The sequence below is a fragment of the Falco punctatus genome (genome assembly GCF_963210335.1).
Source record: "Falco punctatus genome assembly, chromosome: 6".
NCBI lineage: Eukaryota > Metazoa > Chordata > Aves > Falconiformes > Falconidae > Falco > Falco punctatus.
The window spans coordinates 64,001,722-64,021,526 of NC_137585.1; the positions used below are offsets into that span (position 1 = coordinate 64,001,722).

Consider the following 19,805-nt stretch of genomic DNA (forward strand, 5'->3'; position numbering starts at 1 on the left):
TTCCCCCCCCCCCCCCCCCCCCCCCAAGAGACACAGCCACATTGTAGCCTTTCTTCTGAGGTATTTGCAGCCAAACGCTAAAATAACCGATATGCCTAGCAGCAAAATCTAACGTCTGCCCCTGAGGGCATAGAGCACAGATGTGGCTTCTTTTGGGGACACAAAGAGTTTCTTATCCAGGACATCAAACAGCTGGCTTCACTCTATGCTGCTCATGCTTCAGTGCAGCAGGACTGGCTTTAACAGTTACTCCAGATAGCATGGCTCAGGCAAAATCCTATTTATTTGACGACAGTGGTGCCGTTAGCAATCCCCAAATAATCCAAACCTGACCAAACACTCGGGTGTTAAAACTGTGCCTTTTCTCTAGGCATAGTTTTAACACCCGAGGCTTTCCTGTGCTGTGTGTTGCTGTCCTGTTTCCTTGGGACACTCACTTCTACTCTGGGAGAGTGCTCGTGGGACTGCAGCATCTTTGACTCAGTCTCTTTAAAAGCACAGAGGATGAAAAGCAAAGCTGTGTGTATCTGCGGATATTCTCCATTGCCAGACACATATTTTCCATCACCAAATACGCCATGGACAGAGTCCTGCTGCTTTAAGGGTTTTGAAAGTCATTCAGACAAATTCACTGGGAGACCATTCAGGAAAAATGTGGCTGTATGTTTGTCTTGTCATATTTTCCCTGAAGTCACCACTGTCAACTATAATACTGGGCTAGATGGTCATCGTGTAGTCATTTTTATGTTGTTTTGTACAAATAAATACAACACTCGTGTTTGTCCTCTCTGGCTCCAGCCCACAGTGCACAAGATGAGCGCAAGAGTGGGATGAGAGAGGGCCAGTCCAATGCCATCCCTGAAGTTAGGGGAGGCAAATGTGTAAGAACACAATGAGCACAAAAGCAGATGTACAGGATCAGGCCAACGGTCCATGTAGACCATTGCCAGCAGTGACCATTCAGAATACGTGAGCCTTCTCCCAGGATGCCCTGCCAGGGATCTGAGCTTGGCAGTCAGGGAAAAGCATTGCCAATGACATGCCCAGCAGGAGCCCATCCTGGGTCCTGGTGTTTGCTAAGTCATGCTGAAGTCTGCTGCAGCATCCTTGTGTTGTCACCCAAACTGATGTAGCCAGAGGCTTGGACACATCAGTCCATGCTGCAGCCTCCTGCTTCCTCTGCAATGGAGACAGAGGTGGTGAGACTGAGGTCCACACAAATACCCACGGGAAGGGCTCAGCTTGGTGGGGAAGCAGGTTATTTCTGCCCTGTGTCTTTGGCTTGGTCTGAGCTGCTTGGAAAGTGAGGACGAACAGAACAGCTCTGGACATAGCTGGTGGCTGTTCTGAATCGTGTTTCTTCTGCACCAGGTCCCAACCGCTCAGTGGGAAGCGCTTAACTATCAGCAAGGAAACCATGCAAAAATTCATGGGCACTTGTGGTATGTCGAGCAATTGGTGATGAGGCTGTTGTATCCACATTGGGCACTGGAGGTGATAAATCAGGAGGGCTGAGAGGGCTCAGGACAGGGGTCAGGTTTCCCTCTGAAGAGGTGCTTCCATCACCTCTGAGCCCAGGCCCAGAAACAGTAGGAGCATCTGGGAGAGGGACTCCAACCTGCATCCATGAGCAGGACAGCATCTCCTTAGCGGGGACAGAAGGGCAGCAGGTGCTGCTGACCCATGGCCAGACCTGGTCAATAAGCCTGTCCAGAGCAGCACCAGCCCTGGAAGAAAAGCCAGGAGACTTCCTGCCCTGAAAATCTGATATCAGCCAAAATCTCCTGTCCAAATCCAAACGCTAAGCATGATATCCTCACCTGGACCTGCCTGCTTTTATCCCACAACTCCAAATTTCCTCTTATTAGAAAAAAAAATTTTAAAATTAAAAAATTGCCCCTTTGCATAAGAGCATTATTTCTACCTTTTATGAGACGGGTGGAAGTTTTCACAGAGAAATAACTCTGGACGGAGTTATTAAAAGATTAAAAAACACACCCATAAAAAAATTAAATCCAGGCTGAAAAAACAAATATCCTTACCAGAAGTCAGGGGCGTTTTTCATAACATCTTGCTTATGCTATGAAGTCTGATTTTTTTTTTTTTCTTTTTTAAAGGGATGAGGTAGACTCAATTACTTTGCTGAGATTCGTATGACCTGCTGATAAACCAGATTAAAAGCCTCCTGCTGTAACATTGTATGGTGCTGTGAGAATCTCTCTGGCTCTGCAATCTCGTTGATTCCTGTACCGATGGGAGAGGCATTGCCTTGCTTGTGTTTTTGATGGGCTTGTGCCTTATTCTCATGATAGCTCATAATTCATGCTCTGTGTGGGTGTGAGCACATGTTATCAGGGGCATGGCAGGTCCCTGGGGCTTGTGATTCATGGTGCCACTGCATCACAGCCCCACTTGCAATGGGCAGGTGATCACCTTGTCCTGGAAAGAAAAGGTGGTGGGGTTACAAGTGGCTCTGTTGAAATCTGGCCAAAAAACTGAGATTTCAGGGCAGGGAAACCGAAAACCATGGGAAAAAAAAAAAGTTAAAACCCGAAAAACCTCTTAAAGACTATAGAAGAGCTGTGATTTCAAGTAAATCTCAGTGGAAACTGAGAATCTGTAAGAGGATGAAGGATTTTAGATGACCTGTGTTTGGGCTGGTGCAAAATTTGCCATGCTGAGACCCGCTGTAAACAGCATCAAGACCAACGTGCTGCAACAGTGCTGGCTTCGACTTGCTCCTGTAGGATGGGATAAATGCTTCTTTTTAAAGGAAGAAGTGAACGTACAGCATCAGGCAGGGAAAGCAGATGTATTCATACAGTTACTAATGTTTGCTTGAGCCGGCAGATGCTAGGCATGTCTCAAATACCTTTACTGTTTCTTTTTTACTTTTTTTTTTCTTTTTTTTGAGTTGCTGAGTCTCATGGAGCTGAAGTCATTCTCAGAGGTGACTTCAGGACACGCAAATCACCTCGAAGCTCTGCTGGACTTTTGCCTTATGTCTATACCAGGTGTTTTGCAGCACAGTTTGCTTTATGCATACTTCTGTCTCTTGAGATACCTGGCACCAAAATAAAGCGCGGTCTCCCACTTTCTCTCCTTTGGGCATGAAAACCATACTGATTCCTTCTAGCAGGCATGCTGCAGCTCAGGTCCAAATATGGATTTAGAGGAAACTCAACATCCTTGCTCTAAAAAAAGCCAAAAAGCCCTCCCCGCCTCCCCCATAATTACAGTTTGACATAATGAGTGAGTGGTATTTATTAATTTCAGCTCTCAGAGCTGATGTCACAGCAGAGTCGGGGTCCGGGAAATCTCTGAGTCACATGGAGATGCAAAGCCAGGAAATATCAGCAGAAGAAAAAGAAGTAAATAGTAAGGTGAAAGAGGCTGGGAGCTGGTGGCAGCTTCCTGAAAGAAGCCATGAGAACCCGGCCGGTGCAAAGAGCAAACCTTGACCTTGGGTTAAATGTCAATATTCGACTTGGTTGACAAATGAAGGCAGAACGCCTCCCTGTTGTGATCGCCTGGTGATCTAAAAGAGGAAGGAGGCGACAGGCTCGAATATGACCCAGGGTCCTGGAATGCAAACTGTCCTCTTCCTTCAGGCTTCGGCTAATTGAGAAAGCAACCAGTGCCTCCACGGGGGAGGGGAGACTGTGTTCCATTTCCATCTCCGCTCAGTTTCCTACCAGATCCAGTCTTGCAACATATGGATTAGGATCGGAGGACGCTGAGGGCTTTGATCTCCCTGTGAATTCAAAGGCTGCGGGCTTGGGTTGGGAGCGTGCTCTAGGCATAAAGAAGAGCTTCAGATAGCCACAAGCTCCCTGTGGATCCTGCCTGAATTCAGCAAATGCCTGAAGGTGAAAAAAGTTTGGAAACATCATTTTTTGAAAAGCTAAGATTCAGGCATTGTTTAGTAGTTGCTGCCTGCTAAAATTCATGCAATTTTTAATTTTTCTTCCTGATTTTTAACCATGGTATTGGTGGGAGGTTTTTCATCACTAGCTAAGTAGAAGAATGGGGAAAATCTTTTGGGGGAGAAAAGAAACCAAGGACCTACAAGACCCCACTGCTCTGCATTGAGTATAAATTCAGGCTGAGCTGCTTGTGCTCCAGGTGGCTTGGTGGGGTGTCTGAAGCCACATTTGGGCTAAGGCAGACCATGACTTCTGAAAAAGTAGACACTGCCCCTCCTCAAAACCAAACCAACAACAAAACCTCAAGCTTGTTTTTTTCTTTTGTTTTTTTATTTTTTTTCCTGCTATTTTAAATTCCAGGTTTTCCTGATGAGATCATCATCAGTGATGCAGACAAGCAGAGCACTGGGTAAACAGAGAAGATTTCTCCTCTCCTGCATCGGCGAAGAGAAAATGTCTGCCTGATCATTTCAAGTGAAGTTGGCATGGTTTTGCCTGATGTGCTGAAGACATTCAAGTTTCACTTCACTGTGGGAACTTTGCCTGTGGTCCGAGTTTGCTGTCGCTTGCAACATCACGTATTTTTTGATACAAAGCTTTTGCTTGCCTGCGATGAAATGTCACAAAATTTAATTTGTTGTTTTTTTTTTTTTTTTTTCTTCTGCAGCTGCAGCCCTGACTGGAGAAGCGGAGGGTGTGAGCACTGGGGGACCAGGACTTTGGTTTCAACACTGGATGTGCCTGGCTGGGGAGCAGAAAGGACACATTCTCACCTTTCTCTCTCAACTCCTTGTATGTGGCAGCACATTGCAGCCAGCAGCAGGGAGGAAGCTGCTGGTTTAGGTTTCCTTTCAGGTGCAACCTTTTGCAGCATGACTCATTTTGTGTTCATCTTTGCCACATACATGATTTTTTTTAACCTCTCTTTGGTCTGAAATAAAAACCCTCTTTAGCCTTGAAGAACATCTTTTGCTCCTGAGGGATGTGTATGTGAAACAAAGAGAGATGGTGGGGAGGTACGTGAGCCAATTTAAGAGGAATGTCCCGATGCCAGAAATGTCCTGTGCCAGAAATCATGAACCTTTTCTCCAGTTTTCCCAAAATCGTTGAGAGAGGCTTTTCATAATCTTCAGACTCTCAGAAATCCCAGACTTAGTGCTGTGGTTTGGTGAGAATCTCGGCTGCATTTCTTCTAAACTGAACTTTCTGGTGGGTAAAGTACAGCTTTACCGAGATGCCTAGTGATGACATCTGTCCTATTGAAATTATTAGTGTTATTTTACAGAGCCCAAAAGTAAGCAGTTACTTCTAAAGACAGGAGTGGCCTTAGGAGAGGTGTGGTGCCCATGCCAAAGACCCTAGGATCATATCCATGGCAGCATCTGGGCCCTGGTGATGCTGTGGACATGTGCTCCTCACTGCAAGGCAAAGCAGGCCAGCAAAGAGGTCATGCTGAGGACAATAATGCTCTGTCCTCTCTTGCTTTTGGCTTCAGACCCCACCAGCATTTCCTAAAATTAGGTGTTTATGCTGTTCCTTGGATGAAGTCACCAAACACTTTTTGCCTTCCAGAAACAGAGGTGCTCTGACTGTTGCTTTAGCAGTGCAGGGCTTGGAGAAATGGGAGATCTTCAGCTTGAGGAATACAGGCTTATCTCTGCCCTCTCTTCCCCCTTCTCATTGGAGAAAGCACAGCCCAGTGGGCTAGGGCTGTGGGACCCTCTCTGACCTCTTAGTGAAGCTGTGGGACCTGATGTCATGCAAAACCTGCCCAAGAAGCTGAAGAAACACTTGGTTAATGTCCTGCAGACTCCACAGAGCCACAGCTACTCCAAGCCAGCGGTGCCTAAGCCGTGTACTAAATCCTTATTTCCAGTCAGTGTGGTTATGCCTAAACTGCACGTCACCTAGGCTGAAGGCATGATCCATGCTGCAAATGCCAGGCAGAGCCACAGACAGATTTGGCAATGAATTGCAGGATTACAAAATGCAGACACTGGAATTTTGGTGCATCAGTAGCATGGTATCTTCTATGGCCACTGGTAGTCACAGGACTGGGGACCTCATGGCACAGGGATCGCTTCACTGTTTGACATCCCACTGGACAGGTAAGAACAAACCTTCATCCCAGAGCAATCACAGCCCCAAGCACAAGAGATGAAAATGTGCCCAAAGATGCAGAGGGACCCAGAAGCCTGGATGTAATTGGGTTTATGTGGTCTGGAGCTGCAGTTGCTGTTATCAGGCCATGCTGTCCCCTTTTCTCCTGCTGCCCTTCCTCCTATCATGCCTGGCTTCTTCTCCCATTGACTCCTACAGCTGCACAGTCTAGACAACTTATCCTTTCACGAAGTTTAAAGCGAGTGGATACAGCTGCATCTCACATGCGCTGCATCTCACATGCCTTTCTGTTCATCTCATGCATTTACATTGTATGATAGGTCCTTCTTGCCTTTTGTCCTTGTTTTGCTCTTCTGAACTCTTTCTGACCTCTTACGAGGCTTATAGCTGCCTCATGCCACTTCTGATACGCTCTGGGAAGCCTGTTTCTCTAACAGCTGACTCTGGATACGACAGTGAAGGTTGGCAGAGTATCTTGTAAGCGCATGTGGAAAAAAACCCTTTGAATAAAATAAGGAGAATTCAGGTGTTTGCAATTTCCTTTTCCGGCTAACTCTGAAGGAATCTTTGGCCTGTTTTGAAGGACCACGAAAACCAGGAGAAGTGCTGGTTCTCTGTAGTTCACCGTATTTGATATAATGACAGTAATTTTAAAATCACTCCCAAAGGGCTTTGCTCCCCAAAAGGCTGGGATCAAAGCCTTTTGCAGAGTAATTCCTTCGAGACTCAGATTAACACTATCTACAAGATGATTAATGATTAAGGGACAAGTTTAGCATTAAGCTCTGTGGTTCATTAATGCCACATGACTTGAGGTCGCTCCGATAGTCTGGTCACCTTGCAGTCCCAGTCTTATCTTTCATTGCCATAGCGCAGCTGAAGAAACCAAAACCCATGGGAGATAGCAGCATTTCTGGTAGCTCTCTCTAGGAGAGAGCCAAACACGTGGCACACCATCTATTGCTATATGGTGGAAAGGTGAAAGCTGATCACAGCTGGTCATCTGCCCTCCTAAAAGGATCAGTCACCCACAAGGGGCTTTGCAGTGGTTTTATTTAGCCCACAGGACATGTGTATTTCTCAACATATGAATCTGAAGTAAAACCAGCACCCGTAAAAGTGTGCTTTGTGCAAAAACAGAGGAAGAAAAAGCACTGAAGGCTGGACTTCCCTCCAGCCCCACCATCTCTTCACATCTTGAAGTGGTGGTACATCATCCACTGATCTTCTGCACTGATCCACATGTAATTCCTGTTGAACTTTTCCCCCTTGTTTTTTTTCAGTTATGGGATGTGTCAGCTACCTAAATCCAGTGTCTGTTTTAAGGAAGTGTTTGAGTGAAGACATGCCAGGAAGGGAACAGGGTGACCTGAGGGAGGAATTGGGATGAGGATGGAGGTATGCAGTGGCTTTATTCATGAGGCAAAGGCTGTGGGGATGGGAAAGGGTAAGAAATCAGAGCGGATGTGTAATCCTGCCATGACTGGAATGGAAGGATGAGAAATGTGAACTTGATGTAGAAGGTAAGTGGGAGCCAAAAAGTCAGAAAAAAGTGGGTATTATCTGCTGTGTTTTGGGTGGAGAAGTATGGGGGAACAGGCAGGAAAAGCAGTGGGAGCTCACATTTCTTTTAGTTCTGATGTCTAGGACCTAAGTGTCTGCTATAGAGCTACTTGCATATTTTGGGGTGTGTTTCTGATCTTTTATGGATATTTGCTCCAAAATGGGATGAATTGGGTCCTGAAAGAGCTTATTTTCTCCACTGGTTTCCAAAGGGGTATAGACAGTATTTCAGGTCTCATACCTACAGTCTATGGTGGGATTCAACTCGAGTCAGAGACCTCCCTTTCCATACTTAGAACATTGGTGTCCTCATGTGATTCTGATGTCTGAGCTCCTAAATACTCATTGGAGATCTAGGGCAGCTTTCTGCCTAGATGTAGATGCCTGCTGCCACTTTATTCACTGTGATATCTCCTGTCTGGTCTTCAGTAGCCAGGCGGGTGTCAGCCTCTTCTCCCAAGTAACAAGTGACAGGATGAGAGGAAATAGCCTCAGGTTGCACCAGGGGAGGTTTGGGTTGGCTGTTAGGAAAGATTTCTTTTTCATTGGAACAGGCTGCCCAGGGAGGTGCTGGAGTCACCAACCCTGGAGTTATTTAAAAGACATGTAGATGTGACACTTAGGGACATGGTTCAGTGGTGGACTTAGCAGTGTTCCATTTATGGTTGGACTTGGTTATCTTAAAGGCCTTGTCCAACCTAAATGATTCTATGCTTCTATGATTCTATGTCCTCTGTGGTCTTGTGCCATACCTGTCAGTTTGGAGCAAATGTCTTTGATACCCTTGGGTGCTGCAATTATTTCTAGACCCAAATGTTTAAGTAACTCTATCCTGCCCTTCGTATATGCAATGAGATCCAGAAAGCTAATTCCACTCATGAATATGTAGGGTCACTTGAGCTGTACCCTGTGTGGCTTCCTTCCTTCTTCAGCTGCTCCTGGCCTCCCACAGGTGCTATGTCACATCTGAAAGTCCTTTGCAGATATTTCAGGCACCCAAGGGTGTCTCAAATGGCCCTAGATGCTTCTATATTGTTGAAACAACCGAATCGAGCTCCTGCGTTTGGCCACAGCCAACTCTGCAAGGCAGAGTTGACCATAAGTGGGAATTTTATGTCTACTTGGAACAGCTGGTTAGTGGGATCTGGATGTGCAAAGGTAGGAAGACTCAAGGCAGCAAGTGAATGTAACTATTGGAGAGAGCAGAAATGAAGGGCAGCAGGGAAACAGTTTGGCAGTAAACCAAAGATATCTCTACACTTGTCCTGTGGTTCCTTCCTCATTTGACCTGTTTCCTGTTTCAAGCACTGGTGCTGGTAGCACTGTGGACCGTGCAGAAAACTGGGCAGTTTGGCCATACATTTTGTGCTGCAGTTGCGAGCTTCCTTCCTGCCAGTCTAAGAAAATGCGTAGAAAACACCATCAACACATGGACACCTTCCCCACTTATCAAAGAGTCATCCTCACTATTTAATGGTTTTGCAAAACTCTGGAGGGCTGCACTAAAGCGTAAGTTATAGACGTGATACTTAGAGACAGATACGTTATGCAATAGCTGTTGTTTGAAGGCTGTGAAATAGGGCCTGCTGGGCAGAAAAGTTGAAATCTCAGGCTTGGAGGACACAGAAATGTGAAGTAGAGATGAGTCTGGGTAAGTCTGCAGCTTGCAACACATCCCGCCCTGACTGGCAATTGAGCTTTTCCATCACTGAGAGGCTTTAGGTTTGGAGGTGGCAATTGTCTCACCCCACTTCAGGACCTTGATTCATGTGCTTAAACTCACCCCAGGTAAAGACATCCACGAGTAGCTGGTGGATAATGACTTGGCAATTGGAGGGCAGACAGGTCATGTTGATTGACTCTGGGTACCTGCTTCTTCAAGGGTTTTCTATACCGTGAGGGTGGTGAGTGGAAATCTAAGGGCTGGATCCTCAGTGCTAACAAGGTGTAGGACCTTCATTAGAACTCAGTCACCCATGGGTCTTTATGGAGCCTTTTTCTAACTCACCTTCCCACAGGGAGAAGTGGCTGCTCCAGCTAAAGCTGAGAGACTCTGTCAGAAGGTTATTATGAACTTGCCCTGAAAGCCCCATGGACAGTGAGCAGATTAGAAATGCAGTGTGAAAAGTCAGCCTCTTCTCTGAATTGCTGTGCATGGGTCTTGAACACCAGCTTTGAAGAATGAGGATCCTGACCTCTCTCTCAAGCACCCCATGAATTTAAAAAAAAGAAAGCAAGCTACAGCTGTAATTTAACAAAGTAAAACTCCCTTCCTCCTCGCTTTTTTTTCACTCCGAGTTAAATTGCTTTCCTTATTCATCTCAGTTTTCCCGGACATTTCAATGCAGCAGCCAAGAGTAATTTTTATATTGACCTGTTTCCACTGACGGTACCTTGCTGCCAGTAAAATCACAGCACATTCCCTTTGTTTTCAGACTCATAGACAATCACATTTATCTGTTCACTGCCCTTCAATAGCAGGCAGGCTCTAATGGATTTCTGTATGAGGACCGTACCCCCTACCCACTAATTGAAATTCAGTGCACAGAGTCACATCAGTGCAGTGTGGTGGTAGAGAATATCAATGCACAAAGCCAAACCAGGAGGGGGAATGGGTAGAGAGAAGTTTCAAATTTTCAGAGCCTTGCAGCAAAAGCAGCTGGGACTTCTTTGTGCATTGAAGCAGTGTAACGTGGTCATGTGCTCCAAACCTCCCTCTGAAGGTCCCAAAAGATTAATAAGATGGACATCTGCCCTCTAGTAGGTTCAGGTAGGGGCTTACATAAACTGGATGTTGGAAACTTCACTAATTTTCAACCTACAGTTATGGGAAAAAGAGCAGCCTTGAGCCAGCAGCTGGACTCTCCTAGCTTCTATGCTGGATGTGAGGTTCTGAGGCTGGGATGCACCATTTCACCTTGTGGTTAGAGCCCTGGGTCGATGGTGAAGAGAGCTGGGCTTTGTTCCCAGCTATGCCTTCTGGATGGCCACAGGCACCTCAGCTCACCTCTCTGTACCATACTTCTGTTAACGACGAGATAGCTCGTTTTCCTTTGAAAAGTCATTTGGGCTGCTGCTGAAAAGCAGTCACAAGAACAGATGAGCTCATTTTTTATTATTATTTTTATTTTTAATAACAAGACTCAATATAAGGAAAGAAATTAAATATTTTGAAGACCCAACAGGGAAGGGTATACTGGATGGCTGGGATTTAGCTCAGAGATGAGGGACATGATTCAGTTTCCCAGCACAGGTACTTGGTGCCATACATGAGGCCCTACAGTACCTCCCAGCTTTCATCTGCCACTCCAAAAGGAATTAAGTTTCCTGAAGGTCTCATGTCTTATCTATTTCTGCTGCTTAGATGTTTCAGGTAAGCCAGAGCATCTCAACTGGCTCAAAGTACCTGCAAGTGGGCACTTCGGTAGAGCCCTAGGTCTCTGCTGACTGTCACAGCAGGTCAAATGTCCACCTCACAGGGACATACCTGCACACAGAGAAGAATCTTTTGCTTCAACAGAGGTGTCTGTTGTCACTTGAGATGTTCCAACACGGGGCAGGCAGATACGAGAGACGTTTATGAGAGATCCGTGCCCTTGGAGAGCAGCAGCTGGAGAGCTTTTGGGAAACTGTGGGGTGAAGAAAATGATGCACAATGTTTAGTCAATTGAGTCCTGTCCCTGTGTCCTTTTAGGCAGTCATACTTACACCCTGCTGCTCTGGTGCCCTAGAAAACAGACACCTATTTTAAAATCATCTCTAAAAGCACAAACTTGTCTGCAGTTTAGGGGCTGTGACGGGCATGGAGTCAAGACCCTACTGTGCTGTGAGCATCCCTTAGGAGACCAGGCCAACTGGATGACCTTAGTGCATCTTGCCTTGAAAGCTTGACTTTAAGACATGGGTTCTCCTGGGTCAGGTAGCCAAGCCACTGGCTTCTGTAATCAAACCTCCTGCCACCAAGCTCCAGTTCAGAAGAAACTGGGTTTCTGCCCTTCTGAACTAGAAAGGCTGAGCTTAGGGAGATCTTCCTGTAGGTTTTGGGGTAAGTTGCATCATCTCACTGTACCTCAGAAGGTGATGGCAATATTTCACTCTTTCCACCTCTTGTCTACTAGGAGAGAAAACTCCTCAATAAGAGGAGCTAATCTCTCATATGGACGGTTCAGGCTGCACTTAGCATAGCGTTCTTGTATACTCTGAAGTCAACTCTGCTTGTACACACAAGGCAACCTTGCTGTTACTAAAAAAGAATATTTTTTAACAGCTTTGTTTATTTTTGTCCTGGGAGAAGGGTCTGCCTCTTACAGTATTTGCAGACAGCCCTTGCTAAAAGGAGATCTGATCTCAGGCATGGTCTCCAACCAGAACTATAATTCCAGTGGTGATAACAATAATAAACATGGCAATAACCATGCCCAAATATAGCACTTGGCACTGTTTTTCCTGTTCAAACATCAGTTCTTACGACTGTCATTCTTTGCACACTTCCAAATGCTGGCATTTGGAAATGGCAGCTGCTTCCAACAAGGCCTTTTGTCCAGAAGATATTATTTCCAGTAGACTGCACTGCAAAATGCGATGTTGCACTTCATCCCTCCAAGGTAGAGATGGGGACAGCGTGTGACTCATGCCTCTCATATGATCCTGAAAAGAGAATGCATCACTGGTGCAGGCTTCAGCTGTGCACACTAAATTCAACTTACACTTTCCCCCTTTGTACAAAAAGAAATGCACTCCCGTTATTTCCTCTTTTGGCTATAGAAGTTCTTCAGAGATCTTTTTCCCCCATTTTTCTTGCAGTCCTTCCCTCAGACTTGCTTCATCTCTTGCACCCACCAGGACAGGAGCCAGCCTCTACAAAACCTGGGAAAAGTGTGTTTCTTGTGAAAGATGTGGCTTGTTCAGTTCCCGGAAGGTGCTGAGACGGCTGGATGTAGGGCTGCGTTACAGCTAGTTGAAACAAGAACTGTGGACCCCAACAAATGTCATTGTTTTCTTCCCAAATAATTCAAAACCAGATTGAACTATTAACATTTCCAGAATAGCTATCCATCCCCTAAAACATATCTCTGGAAAGACCTCATTTTGGTATTTCTAGTCCAAAGGAAATATTTTAAAATTCCTGAATTTAATAAATTTTCTCTTTGGTTAGAGTTGGGTTGTTTTGGTTGGATTTTTTTTTTTTTTTTTTTAGGGGGGGATATTTTTTTTTCCATAACAATAACTTGAATCTTTCTGAGCTGTCAGAGACCATCTGTGTTTAGGTTTAATTGTATCAGGCTCTCATCTACCCCTGGCCAGGCACTTCATTCACATCTTTCACTGCATGAACATGGGCATGGTGGGAGTCAAGGTCTCGGGGTGGTGTACCATGGAAAATGTTGTCCATACTGTGTTGCCTCACAGCTGAATAAAAAGATCCAAGACAGTGGAAGGCAATTCTGTGAAGTCCCTGTGTAATGAAAACAGCCAGAGCATAAGGTCAGCATGACCCAGGCAAAATGCTTCCTTTCTGCTGAAGAAAACAAAACAAATGGATGCGGGTGAACTTCAGCAGAAATGAAGTTGTTTGTTTTCATTTTCCCCAAGGGAAAAGGGTAAAACTCCACGTGTGCGTGGGCTTTCAAATTCATAGGCAAACTACAGGAACTGTCAGTTATACAGAAACTGCATTTTCCATGAAGAGAGTGCACAGAACTGGGTAGACAATCCTCAGGCTGATGGAGTGATGGGAATGCTCAGACATGCTTGATTTCATGAGCATTCAAGAGAAATGAATGAAAATTACAGAGAAATTTCAGGAAAACCTCTTTGTTCAGCAAGAAGAGCAGATTCTCAGCTTCACTCACAACCTAGAAAGCAGTAAGAAGAAATGAGACAACATCAATAAACCTCCTAGATGAACAGGAATGTGGGGCACTGAGGACAGCATGAAGAGGGAGAGGACTCTCCAGGAGGCTGAAGGAAGAAATGGGAGGGCATGAACCCAGAGGCAACAATTTTATCACTGACTTGGTTCAGATAGGATTTACCATAGAGGTGGAAAGGGGTGGGCAATGCTAAGGATGCTTTCATGTCTTCTTCCTCACCGTGCTGTAACTGTCTACCCTGGAGACACACTCGCACAGCCCTCTCACAAATCTAGAAGGCCTTCCTAAAGAGCGCAACAGCAACCCTCTTCAGCCCTGTGGTAACCAGCATCACCCAGCCCTGCCCAGGTGTGCTCAGCAGCTGTTTGCTGGGAAGCATCCCATCGGGTTCTAGGCCTGGGTTCACTGCTGTTGAGATAAGCCCACATCTCAGGCTAGATCTATACACCCCGTACCCAAGACAGGAGCTGCCTCAGCCAGACTTGGAGAAATACCCAGAAGAAGTTGTGCCTGGAAAAGCCCTCCTGCAGCCTGGAGTTACCCGCTGTGGGCTGGGTGGAGGCAACTCATGTCCTCCCAGGGCTCACAGCCATGAATCCCTTTTGGTGTTACACCACTGGAATGCCTTGACTTTGCTGCAAGGCAGAAGGCAAGATAATACTTTATCCTTTAAAGGCAAGAAATAACACTTTTGCCACATCCAATGCAGTTATGACTGCCAGGATTCATAGCCTCCCTTATCAATCTGAGCATTTCCCAGTGCCTAAAACCAATGGTCAGGTTCTGGGTACAATGCTGTGATTACAATCGCCCTGTCTCCTACTTAGATCAAGGAAAGACAATGGTTTCTTTTTTATCATTGTAACTGATATCCTGGATGACAGTGGAATGGGTCAGGTGTGGACACGTGTTTGCACATCAGCACTGAAAGACAGACCTATCGATTAACAGGTGACTGTGGAAGGTGTGGGCTGCCTGCCCCCCCCTTTGGAGTGCTGTTTTTTTAAATAATCACAGACAGCTTTGCAAGCCAGAGAGGAGCATTGTGATAACCTAATCTGGCCTTCACGCCTATCAGAAGCCAAGTGATTTCACCCTGTATTTTCAGTACCACAGCAAGGTCTTTGGGTCAGCTCTCCTTCGGGTTGCAGTTGAACCTATACCGTAGAAGAGGAAAGCCCCTCTCTTCCCAGGCGCGGAGGGATCAGGGAAGAGATTTGAAAGCAGTACCTGGTCCCTAACCTGGTATGTTCCCCTTCCCAGGAGGTGAGAAGGTATTCTGGACTATAAAAACTGCTTTGAAATAGGAAGCAAAGGGACAGAGGTCTGCTTTTCCTTCTCTTGTAATCCTACTGCATCCAAGTGGTTCATGTCCCTACCCAATACAAGGGATCTCCACTGAAAAGCCAATGCTGACCGCACCTGCCCTGTTGGTTGCACTCATGTGGGAAGGCTATGTCCTCATGTGCTGTCCTTGGTGAGGGAGGCCAAGGGACAGTGAGCAGCTGGCTGCAGGCAGGGCCGCACTGGACCTGCTTTCTGAAATCTGTGGAGCTGGGGGAATCCAGCAGGGCAGCGTCTGAAACCCAGCTCTCCAGCTCCCAGCCTGTGTTTCCTTCCAACTGTCCAGTGTTCCCAGCAAACACTTGACCTTCCTGCAATCCCCACAAACCCACACACTTCTGGAACATGACGTGTGAAACTGGAGGGACAACCTTTAGATGACTTGTCTTCCTCAGATGCCAGTGTTTAGGCAGCTAAATCGAGCTTTTGAAGTTAATTGTTCAAACGTCACCTCCAAGCTACCCACTGACAGTTCCCCTTCAGTCCCTGGAGAATCTCAGGCACTTGAAAGTGTGATTCATTTGCCCTGTTTAGGTTAAATAACCCACAAACAGGACATGGCTGGTTTTCTGCATTGACAAAGGAAACAACTACCTCAGATGCTGATAGATCCGTCTGTGAGTTGCTGAGTCTCATCCTTAAATCAAGCTGGATGTTTTCCTACAAAGTGGTCCAGCTCAATCAAGACAGCAGGGCTGAGTCACCGCCAGCCTGATGAGATGGTCACAATGACACCCGACGGGCTCCAACCTTTGCATCTGAGAATAATCACTGCCGAGTGGCAAAACCACTGTCTTAATGAGATTCAGAGTGGTTTGCTTGTCTCGGATCCTAAAGGCCAGCTGCCGTCGTGCATTACATCCACCCTGAGTTGAAGCTGGACTGGGGAGTTGCAGGGCTGGGTGATACACACCAACAGTGGCAAGATCTCCTCCTCATTTGTACCTGCTATGTCAGACAGTAACTGTACATATTACATACAGGGAGGGGGGGAAACCCTCCCATTCTAAGATTTTTACCTCTTGGGTTTTTTTTTGTTTTGTTTTTGTTTTGTGTATGTGGTTATTTTATTCCTGCTGTCAGCTTTTCTACACTGGGAAATTTCTTCAGAAAACCTCTTCTTGTCTTATATGTGCTGTGGGGTGTTTGGTGATGCTGTGTCCATAACCATGAACAGTGCAGGCTCCAGCAAATGCTGCTGGATTTAGCTGCCCCTTCGGTAATATCCTGGATCTGACAGCACCTGATGTTATATACTTCTGTGTAAGATCAAACAAAAACCTTTCATCTCTTTTGCCCACTTAGCCCTTTCTGCCCCCTTTCCCTGGCCACTCTATTAAAGGTTCAGGTCCCATATAAGCAGATCAACTGTGTTGCTTTTCATTGTCCCAGTAAAATACAACACTTGAAATTATCCCAGCTCTAAACTTGTTTATCACTTCTGCAGGCATGTTTCCAGTTTCCACAGGCTATGATTCCCACATGTTTTGTTGTACAATTTTTTTCTTTTTTTTTTCTTTTCTTCCCCGCCCCCCCCCCCCCCCCCCCCCCAACACACACACACAACCTTATGAGGTGGGAATGGTTATTCCTCTGCAAAAGAAGCCACTGTCAGGAAGAGCAATATCTGAAAGCTCAGAGATATTCAGGTGAATTGCTTCTCTGGATTTTAGCAAGGAAATCTGGAAGCTACTCCTGGTAGCTGTGAGTGCTGGATGACTGGTTTGCTGACACTCAAAAAAAATATCTCTGTTAGAGCAAGATGGACAGCTGTTACAACGACAGGAGAGAAGACAATGATAGTAAAAATGGTATCTGAAGAGGCAGAAAAGGGAAATGAAGCTTTTTCCTCCTAATTTTATTTTGGAGGCTGCTACAGCTCCACTTCAAATTAAATTTAACCTTTACTTTCAGAGACAGCTGAGGAAATCCATTCTCAGTTGAAAAACAGGCAGTTGCTCTCTGAGACAGACTTCCCCTTTGGGGCTGCCAAATCTCAACGCAACTCTCAGCACTGTCCTCACTTAACCTCTCCCAGAGCCAAAAAATATCCAAACAACTGGCTGCTTCATGCCCTGGCCATTAACTTGGCCAACACCGATCAAGCAAATTAGTTCCAGTAAATTTAAACGGAACCCTCTTGTGGCTGTCAGACAGCTAGTTAAGTCTTCCAGTCTACTGGAAAGAAAGTGGAAAAGGTAAATAAGTCAAATCAAAAGTCCTTTCTAAGGGTGTGAGTGCAGCTGTCCTGGTAGCCCCCTGCAGTGTGGAGGTGGAGGTCCTACAAGCAGGGGGACAGGGGGGACCTTGTTGCCTTGGAGGAACATTGCAGCAGTATGTTCCCACCACGCTGACCCTGCCTGTGCCAAGATGTCCCAAGACACACCTGGATTTCCATGCTGTACCCAGGAACTCTCTCCTGAAGTGCTGTAGCCAATCATTGGTGAATTAACACAGAGAAGAAGGCCTTTTCTCCCCATCGTATCAAGGATGGGGAGGGAAGGAGCTACAGATTTATATCTGATGTAGGGTGGCTCCTTCTGAAGAAGAGCAGGCTGGGCTCATCTATGGCATTTTAACAGAATTCCTAACTATCCCTTGGGGCATAGGGCCTCATGAAAGCAAATAGCCCAGCTGCTTGGTGGCGGCTGATGGGACAAGGCAAGAGGGTCTGTCTTACTGTGGGAGACTCGGTGTCTGGTGGTTCAATGCCGCTGAAGGTACGGTATGAAAGGCAGGCAGCCTGGCAGCCTAGCCCCACACTGCGATCCCAACATCAGGCAGAAGCAGATTCGCTCCCTGATTTCAAGTGCACTGTTTGCAGACAGGCTTCTTCATATCCCTTCAACCTAAAAAAGGGATAAGAGGATAACTTTCCTTGGAAGCACTTTGCGACCTGCTGACTAACAGGGCTGTGTGTAAGCTGACCTAAGGCTTCTTAATCATTGCAATTATCAATGTTAATACATGTGCGATCATGACATGAGGCTTTCAGAAAATTGTGTGTCAATGTGTGGCATCTCTTTGGTAGATACAAGTGTTAAAAAAACATTTGTGTTGTATCTACATGTTGTGCACAGAGTGGGAAGATGAATGCAGGAATCCCCAAAGGGCTTATAGGCAAGTGCTAGGGCAAATCCCAGTTAGCCCTCATCTGCTTGATATAAATAAAGAAAATCTCCTGAAAAACGCATAGAGGTACACAGACACATCCATACACACACACACACACACATATACACCCCCCCCCCCCAATATATATGTGTGTGTGTATAAATATGATAGGGTATGGGTAAATATGGTAATATATTAAACTTTTAACCTATCTATAAGGTCAGATTCATCTTTTCAGCCCTGGTGCAGTGAATTTAGCTTCAGTGCACTGGATTCCTAAAGAAACTTGCATTTTGTGTAAGTGCCTCCTGCAGACTGATGTCTGGTGTGACCCCAGGTAGCATTCAGCACACACATCTCATCGAGCCTTTTTAAGGAAGAGGAGGCACTGCACCGCGACTTAAAATGAGGACCAGCTGTGGAGAAACACTGGTTCTACATTTTTCAGCAGATACTGCAAAATTGACAGCTTCCTCAGCAGGAGGTGGACGGTGAGTACAGAATGGCATGTGTGTGCTTTTTGTGGTCCTGGGGCAGAAAGAGCTATTTTAGACATATTAAAGTGGGAGAGGTAAGGTATAACTGTCACAAATAAGGTGGGAGAACTTTCTCAGGCCTTTGGCACTGCTCTGGGGAAAGGCCACATACAGCCTGGGTTTGGGATCTTCACAAGGACTACATTATCACAATGGCTGAGGAAAACAGGCACTGTTGTCACCAAGGAGAATGCATATACTGTCATTGGTGGCCCAGCTCCTCCAACACCTCACCTCAAGCTGTGATTGTAATGGCCAACTCCAGCGCACTTCTCCCTTGGTTTTGCTTGGTGTGCTGTCTGCTCGGATGTCACTGCCTGCCCCTGGGACAGAAACTCTGGCAGGGTTGGGCAAGTTTCTGCACCAATCCCAACACCCCTTAGTGAAACAAAGCTGTGCAACAGCACTGTGTCATCTGCAACAGATGGGCACAAACACGTTATTGCTCCTAGTGTAGGTCCAGCTCCCTCCCAAGGATGCTCTGTGGGAGTGTCAGGCTGTTTGGGATGTCACCTTCTGTCCATTCATCTGCTGATCTAGCACTGACTGAGTTACCCCAGTTCAGAATAAACTGCGTTGTGCTTTGTCCTCTTGAGAGCCAACATCAGCACCCATAGAACTGTGGGAGAAGTTAAAGCTCCAAGCAGATGGTCTTCAAGGCTAAAGGTAGCTCTGCCTCTTCCCTCAGCTCTGCTCTGATTTGATTTCCTACTGTTTTCTCCACTCCTTCTAACTCATTGATGCCATCACCTACAACTGGAGCCACCCTGGCTCACATTTTCTGGAGCTATCATGGCTTGGAGGAAAGAAGCAACATGAGTTGTCTGCATGTTCTCCAAGATGCTGTGTGTCTTGGGTAAGGCATAAGACTTTAGGGCCAAGGACATGTCCTAATCACCAGGGCAGGGGGTTCTGGGACAGCTTCTCAGCAACTTGGGGAGTGGGGAAATTGCCACATGAACATGCCACTTTTTAAAAGGATGCTGTATAAACTTAAGGTGGGAATCAGATTATGGGGTGACTGTGGAATGGACCCTGGAAGTCCTTTCTAGAGCCATGGTTCTGGAGACATTGAATTTAGGGGGTTAACTGAGTGAAGGCAGGAGCTGAGTGGGTGTAAATCAGGAAAACTGGTTATTTGGGCATGCTGGGGCCAGACTGCGGCCTGAATGGGTTAAATCTGTCCAGCAGGAATTAGCGGTTACTGGATGTCTTTGCTTCTGTTTCCCAGCTGCTTTCATAAAGGGTTTGTTGCTGTCTGAGTCTGCCCCAGCCTGACTGTCTGCAGCAAAGTCAACACCCCGAGTGGGCTCTGGCCAAAGTGTCCC

The 19,805-nt window shown here is 46.2% G+C and overlaps 2 long non-coding RNA genes across 2 annotated transcripts in view; one reads left to right on the forward strand and one right to left on the reverse strand.

Annotated features, from left to right (window-relative positions):
- Positions 1-19,322, reverse strand: LOC308066614. The gene is made up of 2 exons (XR_013929221.1): positions 19,228-19,322; positions 1-19,137 (listed from the first exon to the last, which is right to left on the reverse strand). It is a non-coding gene; the product is annotated as an uncharacterized lncRNA (long non-coding RNA).
- The window catches only part of LOC308066609, a 26,339-nt gene continuing 10,346 nt past the window's right edge, over positions 3,813-19,805 (forward strand). Inside the window, exons 1-2 of the long non-coding RNA XR_013929217.1 lie at positions 3,813-3,869; positions 4,287-19,333. This is a non-coding gene — a long non-coding RNA (uncharacterized lncRNA). The remainder of the gene's footprint in view (positions 3,870-4,286; positions 19,334-19,805) is intronic.